At 38.8% G+C, this 14,865-nt stretch overlaps 1 protein-coding gene across 5 annotated transcripts in view; it reads right to left on the bottom strand.

The window, feature by feature from the left end:
- The window catches only part of LOC126936555 (tubulin-specific chaperone cofactor E-like protein), a 168,303-nt gene extending 153,819 nt beyond the window's left edge, over nt 1-14,484 (bottom strand). For 2 of the 5 annotated variants that reach the window (XM_050759295.1, XM_050759291.1), the window contains exon 1: nt 14,288-14,484. The gene's annotated coding sequence lies outside the window, so the exon portion shown is untranslated. Of the gene's footprint in view, nt 1-1,916; nt 2,025-2,214; nt 4,911-14,287 lie in introns of those variants that run through there. The other 3 variants (XM_050759292.1, XM_050759294.1, XM_050759293.1) reach the window with 3 other exon arrangements.
- Nucleotides 14,485-14,865: the final 381 nt, after the last annotated feature.

The raw sequence follows: 14,865 nt of genomic DNA, 5'->3' as shown, positions 1-14,865 counted from the left end.
GCAGCACAAGAGTATCCCCAAAAAGACTAATTTATTCTGGAAAAGCATACGTATATATGTTTTTCCCTCCAGGAAAGATGAAATAAATCAATGAATAAAGGTCTACTAACGAGGTTTATTCTAAATATTTGCTTTTTTTTTTTTTTTTTGAGACGGAGTCTCACTCTGTCACCCAGGCTGGAGTGCAGTGGCCGGATCTCAGCTCACTGCAAGCTCCGCCTCCCAGAATATTTGCTTTTAAAAAAATACAACATTTGGTGGGCGCAGTGGCTCACGCCTGTAATCCCAGAACTTTGGGAGGCTGAGGCAGGCGGATCACCTGAGGTCAGGAGTTCGAGACCAGCCTGGCCAACACAGCGAAACGGTTTCCATCTCTACTAAATATACAAAAATTAGCCAGGCATGGTGGCATGTGCCTGTAGTCCCAGTTACTTGGGAGGCTGAGGCAGAAGAATCGCTTGAACCCAGGAGGCAGAGGTTGCAGTGAATCGAGATCATGCCACTGCACCCCAGCCTGGGTGACAGAGCCAGACTCCATCTCAATAATAATAATACTAATAATACTAATAATAATACAATGTTCATTCTGAATTTTTTACAATTTCCAATTGAAAATAAGTAAATAACAACAATGGCAAAACCAGTAACCCCACCATGTAGTTTCCCTTTTTATTAGCTAAGCTAATAATGTAAATAAGTATTATCAAAAGCTTTTCATATCTGAAGCACAGAGCCACATCCACACCAGGAGACTTTAGATTTCACAAGCACATGAAGCCGGAGGATGTACCTCATGGTGTGTATCCTTCCAGACCATTTTTTCCATGCTATGTAAATATATATTTTTTACACAAAGATTGAATATACAGTTTTATAACCTGCCTTTTTGCAAAATAGTCCATGAAAAATTTTCCATGTCAGTAAGTGCATATCTACCTAATCATTTTTAAGGTTTATGAAGTATTCCATTAGTAAGTTTTTGGAGCTGAAGTCATGAATGACAGCTATCTCTCCCATATAAACACTTCCGGGACATTGACCAAGTCAGCGTAATTAGGCTGGATGGTCTCATTCTGTATGGCACTTCCAATTTCATTTATCCCGAAGTATCTATACCTGTGATTCTATCTCAGTTATTGTAATATAGCGAAGTGGATGCTCTCTTTGGATGAAATGGAAAATAAACTAATTATAATCAACTTTTAGCACTATTTTGTAGAATTATAGTTAGCCAATTCACTAACTTAACTCTTAGCATTCTAAAAGCAAAATGAGTGTAGCTGATAAATCCCTTATCATAACACACCATGCCACCACGATTTCACACCCTACTAAGAACCACCCTGTGTCTCAAAGTCTCTTACTCAACTATATGCTACACTGTACACAAGTATAGTAATGTGGCACATGGACCTTTCTTGATAGGAGGTTTTTTTAAAATCCAGCACTGCCAGATGAAATATGAATTTGGACTCCTGATCATTCCTTTAATTATGCTATCAGTCAGCCACTACCACCCTCTTCTTGTATCACAGTACTATGCTTCTCCTTAAAAGCACTACAAACATTAAAATACCTATCAAAAAGCCTTTATTTCATTGTATTAGTGACAAAGATATCTAAAACTGTGACTATGTTATCAGTGAGAAGTACAGCCTCAGAGCTGTCTATATTTTCTACTAAAGAACTATACTGTGTTTAAGGTACTTCAGATGTTGAACAAAGACACAAACTTTTTTCATCAATGACTGCACATTAGCAACTATGATTGACTCTCATGCTTGTAGTCCACCCAAATACATAAACACAGCCCTTGAAATTTCTAATCCAAATACGCTAGCCCCAGAATGTCATAATTTTGATGAGAAATATGAGGGGAAAAAATCAAGACAATACTACTATTTAGACTGAAGTACCTGTTTGTGTGATATTTCTAAACACTTCTTTCTTCATTTCCATAGCCTCTCCTCATCCAAAAATGTTGGTTTAAACCAACTGTCTATATCCCTATTAAATTAGACATTCTGAAATATAAGACAAAAACACTTTGCATATACTTTCAGCAACAAAAACAACCAAAATGGTTTAACATTCACTGACTTTTACTCCAAGGGCTTCCAAGGAGACTTCAACCCTGCCCATCCCTCCACCCTCACCCTGCCCCACCACACACATCCCCAACTCCTTTACAAACAAATTTACATCTACTCCTACCTTTCTATTTGGCCCAGAATTCGATTTGGTAAAATCCCAAGGCTTTAAAGTTACATTTATTCAAAGCAGGATCAGATATATTTACTCTTGAACTGATGTCTCCCAACCAAATGTCCCTGTACTGAAATTAACAATCATTTTAAAGCCTAGTAATTTTCCATAAGCACTCTCTGAAACAGAAAAGCTAACTTATCTCTATTTACAGGATACGAAACTGGGGGAACTTGCTTGGGTTTTTGTGGCCTTACCAGCATGCTAAGTCATACTTTCTGTAGCTCTAATCTGTCAAGCCATTCCATCTTTACCAAAAAAGGAGTATTTCATGTCAACAGTACACAACATCACACAGAAGACATGGAAACATAACTTACAAAAATGTATGAAATCCATTACAGCCAAAATTCCTCTTGTAACCACATCAAAGTAACTGAGCCAAAAAATTAAGCAACAGTACTGACTGGTCTAATCATCAAAGGGGAAAAAATTATTCCCAACTTTTCCATCCTTCCAAAAAGCAAGATTCTTTTTCCTGAATACATTAGGTTTCATCAGAAGAAAATTGTATATGCATGTTTTCTTTCCGCTGTGAACACACAAGTTTAAGGTCATTACTTAGCTGTTTACAGAACAGATTACCCCCATTATCTGTGCTCTCCAGCAGCTACAGAAGCCATCATGTTAAGGAAAAGCCTCATTAGGAACAGACCACCAGTTCATCACTCTACAGCTTTTCAGAGCAGTTTACAAACCACCCTGACTAATAACCAGGGATTGCCAGAATGTTGAAACATCAATCACACATAAAGGTTGCAAAAGTTTGCAGGTCATTAAAAAAAAAAAAAAAAAAATCCACATTTTTTTTTCACTAGCCCCTCCTACATTTAGTGCTATGGCAATATTGACCAGTGGTAATAAGTGCTGGTTCTAAAACTAAACTCCCTGGGGATGTAAATCCTGACTGATTCCACTACTCTGTGCAACTGTGGGCAAGTTACTTAAGTTCTCTAAGTCTACCCTTCTTCATTCACAGGAAGGGATAGTAGCCCGCAACTCCTAGCTCATAGGGTTACCAAAGAATGAATGGAGATAATATTGGTAAAGGGTGGTTAGCAAAGTGCCTGGCACATAGAAAGCACTTAACAAATATTAGCTAACTGTTACTTCTCCTGCTACCAGTATTACTACTACCATCACCATTCAGTGAACATGGTAGCATGAACAGAATGTAGAGCTGGAGAACTAACTTGCAATTTTTGTTCAATAGATTTAATCTAATTTTTAGGTCCAAGGACTATGCTAAATTAATGCCAATTAATGAGCTGGCACAGTAAAAATGTCTGACATTTATGCTATTCCTCCTTAATTGGAAGAGCTTGCCCTTACCTCTCCACCTATCTGAATTTTATGCATCCTTCAACACACTACTCAAAATATACTTTAGAGATGAAGCATTTTCAGATACCTCTCCCGATAGTGATATTTCCTTTGAGCTAAGCTCATGTTAATCTTGCCTCCAAATACTCAGTAGGCGATTAATCACATACTGGCATGTCATCTTTTCATTTTAAATAATATACCCTTATTTTTCATGTGTAGCAATGTAACTTTCATGTGTTTGTCTTGTGTCTTCAAACTGTACAGCTCTTGAGAGTAATAACCATATCCTAATGGTTCTTTGCATCTATCATATACTGGAACCTTGCATATAACTGACACCCCATAAATGTGCTAATCAGTAGGTTTTCTAATCACTTTTGATTGTGCATACCAAATATATTTTATGTAATATGAAAAGTAGGTTTATTAATAAACTCTGAAATCAAAGTACTTTAGAAACAAAAATTCTTCATAGCTACAGCTAGAATACATAATTTTATCTACTCCACGGAGATTCCAAAAGAGGTGCCATCATGTCGTAGTCAGAAATATTTGCCACTGCAAGTTAAATTATTCAGCAAAAACCACAACCACAAAAGATTTAATACTGAATATATGATTTTTGTACCCATACTATACAACTCATATGCAAGAGTTAATAATTTATGCCATACTTCAGAACAATAGGTGCTGCTCAGTAACTCAAGATGAATATATGTGCACTGCTGGTAGGAATGTAAATAGTACAACTGGTGTGGAAAATACGATTGTTCCTCAAAAACTTAAGCATAGAATTACTATATGACCCAGCAATTCCCCTTCAGGGAATCTACCCAAGAATCAAAAGCAAGAGTCAAAACCTATTTGTACACCAATGTTCATAGCAGTATTATTTACAATAGTCAAAAGGTAGATAAATGGATAAACAGAATGTGGCAGATCCATACAATGGAATACTATCAGCTTTAAAAAAAAATTGACACATGCTACAACATACATGAACCTTGAAGACATGATGCTAAAAGAAATAAGCTAGACACAAAAGAACAAATGGTGTATGATTCCACTTACATGGGGTAACTTGAGTGGTAAGTTCACCGAGACTGTAGAATGGTGACTGTCAGGAGCCAGAAGGCATGAGGAATGGGGAGTTATTAATTAATAGGTACAAAGCTTCAGTTTGGAAAAAGAAGAAATTCTGAAGCTGACTGATGGTGATGGTTGCACAACAATGTGAATGTACTTAATGCCACTAAACTATAAAATGGTTAAAATATGTAACAAACCTGCACGTTATGCACATGTACCCTAGAACTTAAAGTATAATAATAAAAAATAAAATAAATTAAAAAAAATTTTTTTAAAATAAAATAAAATGGTTAAAATAAATTTTATGTTATGTACATTTTACTATAAAATAAACATTTTTGAAAAACACAGGAATATAGTGTATGCTATATAAAAAAGATGAACATAGGTGAGGTCTACCATTTCTGATTCTTACTCTCAGCACTTATCAAATTAATGCAAATAATTCACTTGAGGATCTTAAATCATGAGGGATAAAACAGCCAAGTCTCAATAAATACATTTAGTGGGAGATCTGATTTACGATGTATACAATCTTCATTCATCTTTTTCTTGGAATCCTTTATCAATGGTCATGAGGAAAATTGTCACTAATGAGGGACTAATAGAGCCAATATTTAAATTTCAACCTCCAAATGGTATTTCCCTTTACAAAACTTATGCCTTAAGTTATTAATAATGCCTATGAGAAAATATCCTAATACAACTCTCATATAATAAAAGTTTAATAGTTTAGACTTGTTTTCAACATTTTAAGAGTTGCAATTATTTCCTACAATTATTTGCTTCAATTTACCTATGAACTAAATAATAACATGATTATAAATAAAGGTATTCTCAAAAAAGAAGTCTCTTTATTGACATAATGGCATCTATCAGAACACTTAGTATTAGAAAGATTCACAGCATTATTCTCTTAAAATAAAATGCTATAAAGATATGTGTAAATATGACAGAGAGGGGAAAGTGCTAATGCTAAGTTTCCTAAAAAACTGCCTCTCTCCCAGTATTTCATAGGTTGAGTCTCATTCTTCACAAATTCCCTATCTGCAATTTTCCCTACTTGCCAAAAGGTACTCGTTACCACAAAATCAACACTTGCAGCATTTTCGTGGTCATTTGCAGATAAGCACAAAGTAACAAAAAATTTGAGTTGTTCAATGTGTATGCTCCCTGCTGAGGTAGAACAAGGTGGCACTATGCCTTCTTGTTTCAGCTTTCACAATATAAACAAGTGTCCTTTCCATGATCTATCCAGTGCCATGCTTTTCATATTTTTGTGCTTTTGGTTGGTGACTTCACTATTTAAGTGGTCCCCAAGGGTAGTGTTGAAATGCCATCTAGTGTTTCGAAAGCACAAAGAAGCTGCAATATGCCTTATGGAGAAAATACACAATTAGATCACTTTATTCAGGCATGAATGTAGGGCTGTTTGCAGTGAATTCAATGTTAACGAATCAATGATACATATTAAATATATTTACACAGAAACTAATATAAAACAAAATTATCTATCGATTACTTGACAAAATGTTATGATTAGAGGCTCACAGGAACCTAACCCTATATTTCCCCTAGGAGTAACAATTTCCATATTCACTAACTCACTGTTCATGGCAACTTTATAAAAGTACTGTAAATAACAAGAATCAACTGTATTCTTACCCTGGGTAAGAAAAATAGACGAATGAAACAGAAAACAGAGCCCAGAAACATGCCCATGTAAATATGGCAGGGAAGTAGCATAGAGATCAGTAGAAAAACATTAAGCTATTCAATAATTGGTGCTAGGACAGTGAATAACAATCTGGGAAAAGATGAAATTGAATCCTTACCAAAAAATTCACCTCCACACAAAATATGAAAGCAAACTTTATCTCCTTGAGAAAAAAATAAGTTATTTCTTCTAATAGGAAGAGAACTTTATGATCTTGATTTAGGGAAATATTTCATAAAGAAAACATTTTAAAAATCCATTAACAAAAAGTTGAGCAGTCAAATGAAAACTTGGCCAGGCATGGTGGCTTACGTCTGTAATTCCAGGACTTTGGGAGGCCAAGGCAGGAAGATCACTTGAGCCCAGGAGTTCAGGACCAGCCTGGGCAATATAGCAAGACCCACCTCTACAAAAAAATCAGTCGGGCATGGTGGCATGTGCCTGCAGTCCCAGACACTTGGGAGGATGAGGTGGGAGGATCACTTGGGCCCAGGAGGTGAAGGTTGCAGTGAGCAGAGATCACACCACTGCACTCGAGCCTGGTGACAGAGCAAGATCCTGTCTCAAAAAAAAAAAAAAAAGAAAAACTTTTGATCGTCAAAAGACATTAAAAACATGAAAAGACAAGCCAAAAACTGGAAAAAAAGATATTTGCAACACATGTAATATAGAGAACTCTTAAAAACAGTAAGAAGAAGAAGACAATCTAATAGGAAAATGGACAAAAGACATAAACAAATAATAGAAGATAAAATTTAAAATGGTTAACATATGTAAAAGATGCTCACGTTCAATAATTTTCGGAGACAAAAATTAAAATCTCAATGAAATACCATTTTATGCAAATCAGCAAAACTTAAAAACTCCAACAATATCAAGTATTGAAGAAAATGCAGAAGAATAGAAACTGGCAATGTAGCCAGTGGGAGTATCAATCAGTACAAACACGTTGGAAAACAATTTATTACTGTCTAGTAAAGTTGAAGACGCACATACTCTATGATCTAGCGATTCCACTTCTCCGTATAAACTCTACAGGAACTTGCACAGCAACTTGTAGTGTGTACCAGGAAACAAGTAAAAGAATGTCCGTAACAACAGCATTGCTTAAAACTGCAAAAACCCTGGGGGAATTGCCGGTGCGGGCAGGGGGCAGAGGGAGTGTAGTGTGGAGAAGCCCTTACATCTAAGAAAGGCAATTGGATAAATTACAATATACTCATAAAATAAAATGGCACACAGCAATGGAAATTAACATTTGGTAATTCATTATGCCTACTTCCTCATCAACACAAATGGCTTTTAAAAAACAATGCTGATTTGTTCACACAGGGCAGGAAAAAAAAAACAATGCTGAATGGTTAAAAAAAAATCACAAGAATATATACAGTATAATTCCATTTATACAAAATTTTAAAACATGGAAATTAGCCATCTTATCATTTCAGGTCACATACCTATGTGGCAAAAACTGTAAAGAAAAGGCAGAGAAAAAACACAAAATTCAGAATAGTGGTATCCTTTGTGGATAGTATGATCAGGAAGGCAAAAACGGAACACTGAATTCCCTTTCCAAATTTGCTCACCCTCCACTCTTTCCCATCTTGGAAGTTATATTTGACTTTTCTCTTCTTCTCATAACCCCATGTAACTAACCAGCAAGACCTATCAATACCACATCCAAAATATCCCAATTTTGCCCAATTTTGTCCATCTCTATCACTTTATTCTTGTTGAAGCCATCATCAACTGCTCACCAGAACCTCTGCATTAGCCTCCGCCCTGGTCACTCTTGACTCTTGTACAATTCATTCTCCACAAAGCAGCCAAGTGATCTTTTCAAAATTTAAGTCAAATCATGTCCTTTACACTCTCCAATGGCTCCTCTTCACATGCAGAATAAAATCCAATCTCTTCATCATAGTCACCAAGGATTCATTTAATCTGATCACTGCTTACGTCTCTAATCTCATTTTCTGCCACTCCTTTCCTAGCCCACTATTCAGCCTCCGTGGCTTTCTATCTCTCAGACTTGCCAAGCTGATTTCCCCCATGGCCTTTGCATTTGCAGCACTGCGCTTTTCCTGTCTCTTGGCAGAGATGCTTCATCTCAGTGTTTAGGTCTCAAATTTAAACACGAATGTCACCCTCTCCAAGAGGCTGCTTCTGACCACCCCATCAAAAACAGCATTACTGCCACCATCACCCATGGTGACTTCACCCGCTGTCATTCTTTATAGCACGTATCATAATAATAATCTGTGAGTTTAGTGTTTGTCCTCCAGCAGAAAACAGGTCCCACACAAGCAGGGATTTGTCAGTCCAGTTCAGTTTTGTACAGAGCAGTGTCTGGCATATGATAAAAAATATTCATTGGATAAATGGAAAGTGAATTTTATTATCAATAGACATGAAGCAACACCTTCTGACAGTGAAAGGAAAATGAAGCTCACCAATGGCAGAATGAGAAGAAAGAAAAATTTTGAAAATCACTGGAAACGCATTATTCCAAGAACAGTTTTAAATAACTTTTCACAATAGTACTTGTTATGGTTCACATTCCTAAGAATGATTAGTGATTAATCAAAGTTTCACACAGTTTTAAGATCCTAAGTTTGGGAAATGTGCTACCTGTTTACATTTCATTTTTAGAAGAGCACTGTAACTAAAAAAGCATGGTCTTCAATTAGTTCTGAGTTCACTTATGACTCTACTGTGTAATTTGAACAAGTTACTTACCTATCTCTATGCCTGCTTCCTCACTTGTAAAATGAAGCTATTAATAACTATTTCACAGTTAGTGTGAAAATTACATGAAATAAAGTTTTTGAAGCATCTAATTAAGTACCTGGCATGAAGTAAGTGGTCAATAAACTAGTTACTATTGTGAAAGCTGAGATGTCCAGACAAATGGAGGAGCTGATATAAGTCAAATAAACAAACATCCTCCCCTTTTGGCAGAAGTGGGAATACATGCCAGGATTAAATCGTTTTCCCTCCAAAAAGACAAATGTACACAAAGGTAATATATAAATAAGTATGGACGAAGGACTTTGAGAACACTGAGGGACTGACTATCTTCACTAAGGAGGTCAGTCACATGTAAAACTGAGTTTTACAAGACAGCAGCAGGAATTTACTAGATGAAAAGAAGGGGATAGCATGTGCACAAATACAAATGAGTGAGAGATGCAAAATAAAGTGAGAAATGTAGTGTAGTTGGTGTAGAGTATATGTGGGAGGACGGCTAGAAAATAAAGAATTGGTAGGGCCACACGGTAAGGGGCTAAGGTCCACCATTCGAAAGTTTGCACTTTATTCTTCCATCAGTGGGAAGATGAAGGGGACATGCTAATTTGACACCAATTCTTCTAAAGACGGCAAAACATCTTTATGACTTTAAACACCACATAGGGCCACAATCTGTTAATGTAAAATGGAAAATATTTTAAGCTTTAGTTCTTAAAACCATATGAGCAATTTGTGTATTAACAATGACTGACCTGGAACCTCTCCTCACGATGCTTTATTAATTACTCTGGTGACCACTGTTGTGCTAGGCATCATCATGACAGCAGATAAAATCTATCGTAAGTTTACTATGTGTTGTGTACTGTGTTGTTTTATATGTATTATCTCACCCAGTTACCACAACACTTTTATAAGGGGTACTATTACCCATTTTGCAGATCAGAAAACTGAAGCAGAGAGGTTACGGGCCCAGAGCTAGTGACAGAGCCAGGTCTCAAATCTAGGCTGACTTCAAGGCCCTAAAATTAAACCAGTTTGCTGAACTATGATACTGCTCAGTTTATTAACATCACTTGCTGAAAAATATGAGTGCCTACTGCAATTTAAAGCATCATGTTAAGTCAGTTACTTTTAACTTTTACTGTATGGAAGAATCATCTGGGCAGATTGATAAAATGCAGATTCCTAGATTCCACCAGAGATTCTGATTCAGTAAGTCTAGGTTAGATCTGCTTTATTTTATTTATTTTTTTAAACAGTGCCTCACTCTTCTTGCCCAGGCTGGAGTGCAATGGTATAATCACAGCTCACTGAAGCCTCAATCTCTGGGGCTCAAGTGATCCTCTGGCCTCAGCCTCTCAAGCAGCTGCGACTACAGGCATGTACCACTATGCCTGGCTAATTTTTAAATTTTTCATAGAGATGGGTCTCCCTACATCGCCCAGGTGACTTCGACTCCTGGACTCAAGCGGTCCTCCTACCTCAGCCTCCCAAAGTGCTGGGATTATACATGTGAGCCACAATGCCTTGCCGGATCTGCATTTTTAACCATATGTTCAGTCAATTCTGAACTACTTGGTCTATGAACTATGCTCTGGTAGACCCTGTGCTAGATGTCCTAGTGATTCATGGGTATTTGAGCCTCGTGCTCACTAGGCATTTATAATCTAAAAGGGATAAAAATAAGGTGCACAAATAATACAAAGCAATATAGCAAAAATAGTACAGACAACATAAGCAACAAAGACTTCAAAGAAGAGAGGTCATCTGAAATGAAATGAGAGGGTGTAGGATTTCATAAAGAAGGGGAACATTTTATATGCAGACTTTCCGGGATAATTTTACACACATAGGAAGGTACATGAGCAGAGGCCTTGGCAGGCAGAGGAACTGCATTTACGAGTCTAATGATGATGCCAGAAAAAAAAGTAGAGAAAGTCTGTAGAAGGCCCTAAATGTCAAGCTAACCACTATGGGCTTTATGCAGTGCCTGTCCCTGTACTGGAAAGCAGCTAATGGTTTTTGAGGAGGGAAATGAAATAATCATAGCGATATTCTTTGGAAGAGTACTTTCATGAAGCTATGGAAACAAAAGACAAAGGGAATATTCCGGTTGTTACCATTCTAATCCCGAAGAAATAAGGCAGAACAGGTAGCATGAAAAAGGGAGGAATGGTAAATCTTAATAACTATCACGTGTAGGAGAAAGGCAGCAATCGCAAATGATTCCTTCACCCTTTAAGCCCAAATTGTATCACTATCAGTTTCACGTTACTTCTTACACAGCTAACCAGGCCCAAAATATATAAAGAGTTCACTTATTTAAAACACAGCCCAGGACTAAGTAAATTGGCCTCCAAGTAGCCAACATACATGTCACACACTAAGAAAAGAAAAAAAAAAGTATTATATAACAAATATAAGCATCTGATTTTCAAAACCGTAGTAGTTTGGAAGCAAAAATCAGAAGGGGAAAAGAGCCTGCTACAGGTGGACATGCTTAAGAGTCTAAGGATCAAAGAAGAAACAAAACTATTAAAAAGCACACACAATCACTCAGGGTCACTTCTCCATAACTGTTTATTGACAAGAACACGATTCCCAGAAAAATGATATAAATAAGAATCTTCCTTAATGTTCCAGGCACCTACCACAAAAGAAAGTCTTCTTTAAACATTCATTAAAGTTAAGTATTTTAAAACAAACAATATTTCCCTGATTAAGAGGTCATTTTTAAAGGACGGCTGATATATGCCAGCATAACTCCTCTATCAGTACCTAAGAAACAATTAAAGGCAAGAAAGATTTATAACACACAAAGTTTGAAGGTGATAGAATGTTTTCATAAAGCATTTGATCAAGAGTGTGACCCCACTGAGTGTAATTTGGGTACTTCTGTCCTGATGACTGTGTCTTTGAATTCTATGTTACAAATAATATGAACTCATCCTCAACAAAAAGAAACGCTATTAAACTGGTCTTAAATACATACCCTGTGTACCTACTGAAATTAGACAACATCCTTTGACACTCAATGTCCTGCAGCAATAGGCTGTGTAACAACTTTTCAAAAGACTTTAACATTACAACATTTAACATTACATGAAGGACTCTCACTTTGTTCACCAACAGTCATTAATGTTTATTATGAATTAATACCATTTTTCTAAGGACCCCACCTAAAATTTTTGTAAGGGGAATTAAGATGTTAACTGATTCAAAGTTATACTTAGGTTGATGATTAAGTTTAAAATATATACCAAAGTCACAGACTGTAAGGCTTTTATATATGTCTATGGCTTTGGTATATATTTTATCGTGTATTTTTCACATAATTTTCATCATGTAACAAAAAGTATATCATATTACTGGAGTAAGAAGAATTTGGGATGTTTCTAAATAGCAGAAAAGAAAATCAGTGTATCTTCACAACATTGGAACAGTAAAATAACATTTCTTTAACTATGTTGTGGTGATAAAGCAACTAAGTGGAACCAGGCCTCTCACATTTCTCAGACACAGCAAAGGATAGAGAAAACTAAAACACACAAGCATACACAAAATTTCATCAATCAAATGATCTGACAACTTTCAGATATTGAAGATCAAGATTATGGTACTTCAGAAAACACAGGTCAAATATCTACGTGGTATAAACGTCTAAACCGAAGCAATCAATTGCACCTAGCTGCCCTCCCTCTCCCCCACCCCCAAAAAAATCCATCTTTTTAGAATCATCCCTGCTCTTCAGAAGCTTACAGAATGAGGACGCTGAAGCCAAATAAATGCGCTTTTCAGTGTTTTTCAAACTGCAAGTTGTGACCCACAAATCATCAATTTAGTAAATGTCAGCCAGCAGGTTTTTTTAATGCAAGAGGGTGGAATATAATAGAAATTAGCAGAACATATCATATGTAATAAAGGTAAATACTGCTTTGTGAAAGTTTCCCTTCATACCTAGGCATGTACTAGATCTGAATGTAAGCCATACTTAATACTGTGGGGCATGATTTTTTTTTTTTTTTTTTTTAAGTTTGAAAGTTACCACCCTAGAGATCTGGGTCTAACGCTGCTCAGGACCCAAAGGGTGAATGTTTTCCTCAGTCCTCGGCACCTATTCATACTCCTTGCTCAAGATAGACTACTGGAAACTAACTTAAGAGCTCCACAGCAGCATGACGTGAACAAGGGACAAGCCCCAGCTCAGCCTGTATTTGGACTTGAAAGCATTGCCAGCTTCTCTCAACAGCCCTAGGCGTTGCCTATAAGTTCTTTGTAGCCTAGCAACCTTCAGAGTAGAGCTCCTCCTTCCTCCACTGACTGTATACAGTTCAACACTTCCAACCAACTTTCCTCAACTACAACTTCTGGAATCACCGTGTTCCAAGAAAAGACAGTATTAAATCTCCTCTCTTCACCAATTCCCAAAATGTCTTCCTACTAGAAGACCTAGAACTCAACAGAGAAGCTCCACACAGATCCTTACTTCCCCCAAGATCCCAGCACCCTCCTGTCAGTCCCCATCTTATTCCAACACCCTCGTTCTCAGTCTCCCAACCTTGGCGCAAATCTTTTATCCCAAAAGCCCTTATTCAATTACCACATCCTTTTATCAGCCCTGGTAAGAGCAGGCCTAATGTCCCAAGGGCCTAGACATGCCAGTCCTTCCCCCAGCAAACCTCCCTGGGGACATGTCCTCTTTTCTGGGATTCAGTAGTTCAGAGACAAGTTTCCTATTTCCCCAGCAGTCCCAGACACGTCTCCCTCTTCTAACAGCTAGGAGGCATCTACCCATCCCCCCACGCTGGGGCACGGTGAGACGCCTGGATTCTCCCAGGAACCCGGGCAGGCTCCCCAACACGCCCTCCTCCAACCCGGGGCCACCCCCCAGCCCAGGCCAGCCCAAGACCCTCCCAGCTCCGCCCTAGCCCAGGCCAGGCAGGCCCCATCCTCCCTCTAGCCCCAGAGCAGGTCTCCCATCCCCACAGCTGCTCGAGACAGGCCCCGTGTGGCTCTCAGCCCCTGCCCAAGTGTCCTATCCCAGCACCCTGCAGGAGCGACCCTCCGCGCCTCGGCTCCGGAGGGGAGCGCCTCGGGCCTCGAGAGCCCGGTAGAGCTGGCGGGCCTGGCTCCACTCACCCCTCAGCCCGGGAGGCGGGGGAGCTGCTGCGGCGGCTCCTCCGGCTGCGCCTCTCCTCCCCCCTCCCGGCCACCGCTGTCGCCGCCGCTCAGCCTCAGGCCTGTTCCCGGCCGGCCCCGGCCCGGCTCCGCTTCACCTAGACCCCAAATCTGGCCGCCGGAGCCCAGTGTCCTGCATTGACCCGGAAGCAGCTTTCCCGGCCCAACAACAACACGTGACCCCGCCGCACGTGTCACGTCCGCTGCGTGAATGGGAGGGGGCGCCAGAGGAGCTGGTACTCCCTAATCGAGCTGGGGTTGCCATGGCGACGGGGATGGCTGTACTGGCCTGGGCTTCACCAGAAACACCTCATCTGCTCTTTCTCGTGCCCATCCATTGAGGGGACATCCCCAGGGGCAGAATAGGAGTACACATTGTCATATCAGAGGACAATAGGAGCTGCAGAAAGGAGCATTGGGCTGAACCTTTCCAGAGACACTTGGAATCTTGACCCGGCTCTGTTATTGATTTGCTGTGTGACCTTGACCAAGTCTGTTCCTATCTCTGGCTTCAGCGTCCTCAACCATAAAATGAGGGA

The sequence above is a fragment of the Macaca thibetana genome, chromosome 14 (assembly GCF_024542745.1).
Source record: "Macaca thibetana thibetana isolate TM-01 chromosome 14, ASM2454274v1, whole genome shotgun sequence".
Taxonomy (NCBI): Eukaryota; Metazoa; Chordata; class Mammalia; order Primates; family Cercopithecidae; genus Macaca; species Macaca thibetana.
Note: the sequence above shows the minus strand (reverse complement) of the source record. Positions and strands in the feature narration are given on the sequence as shown.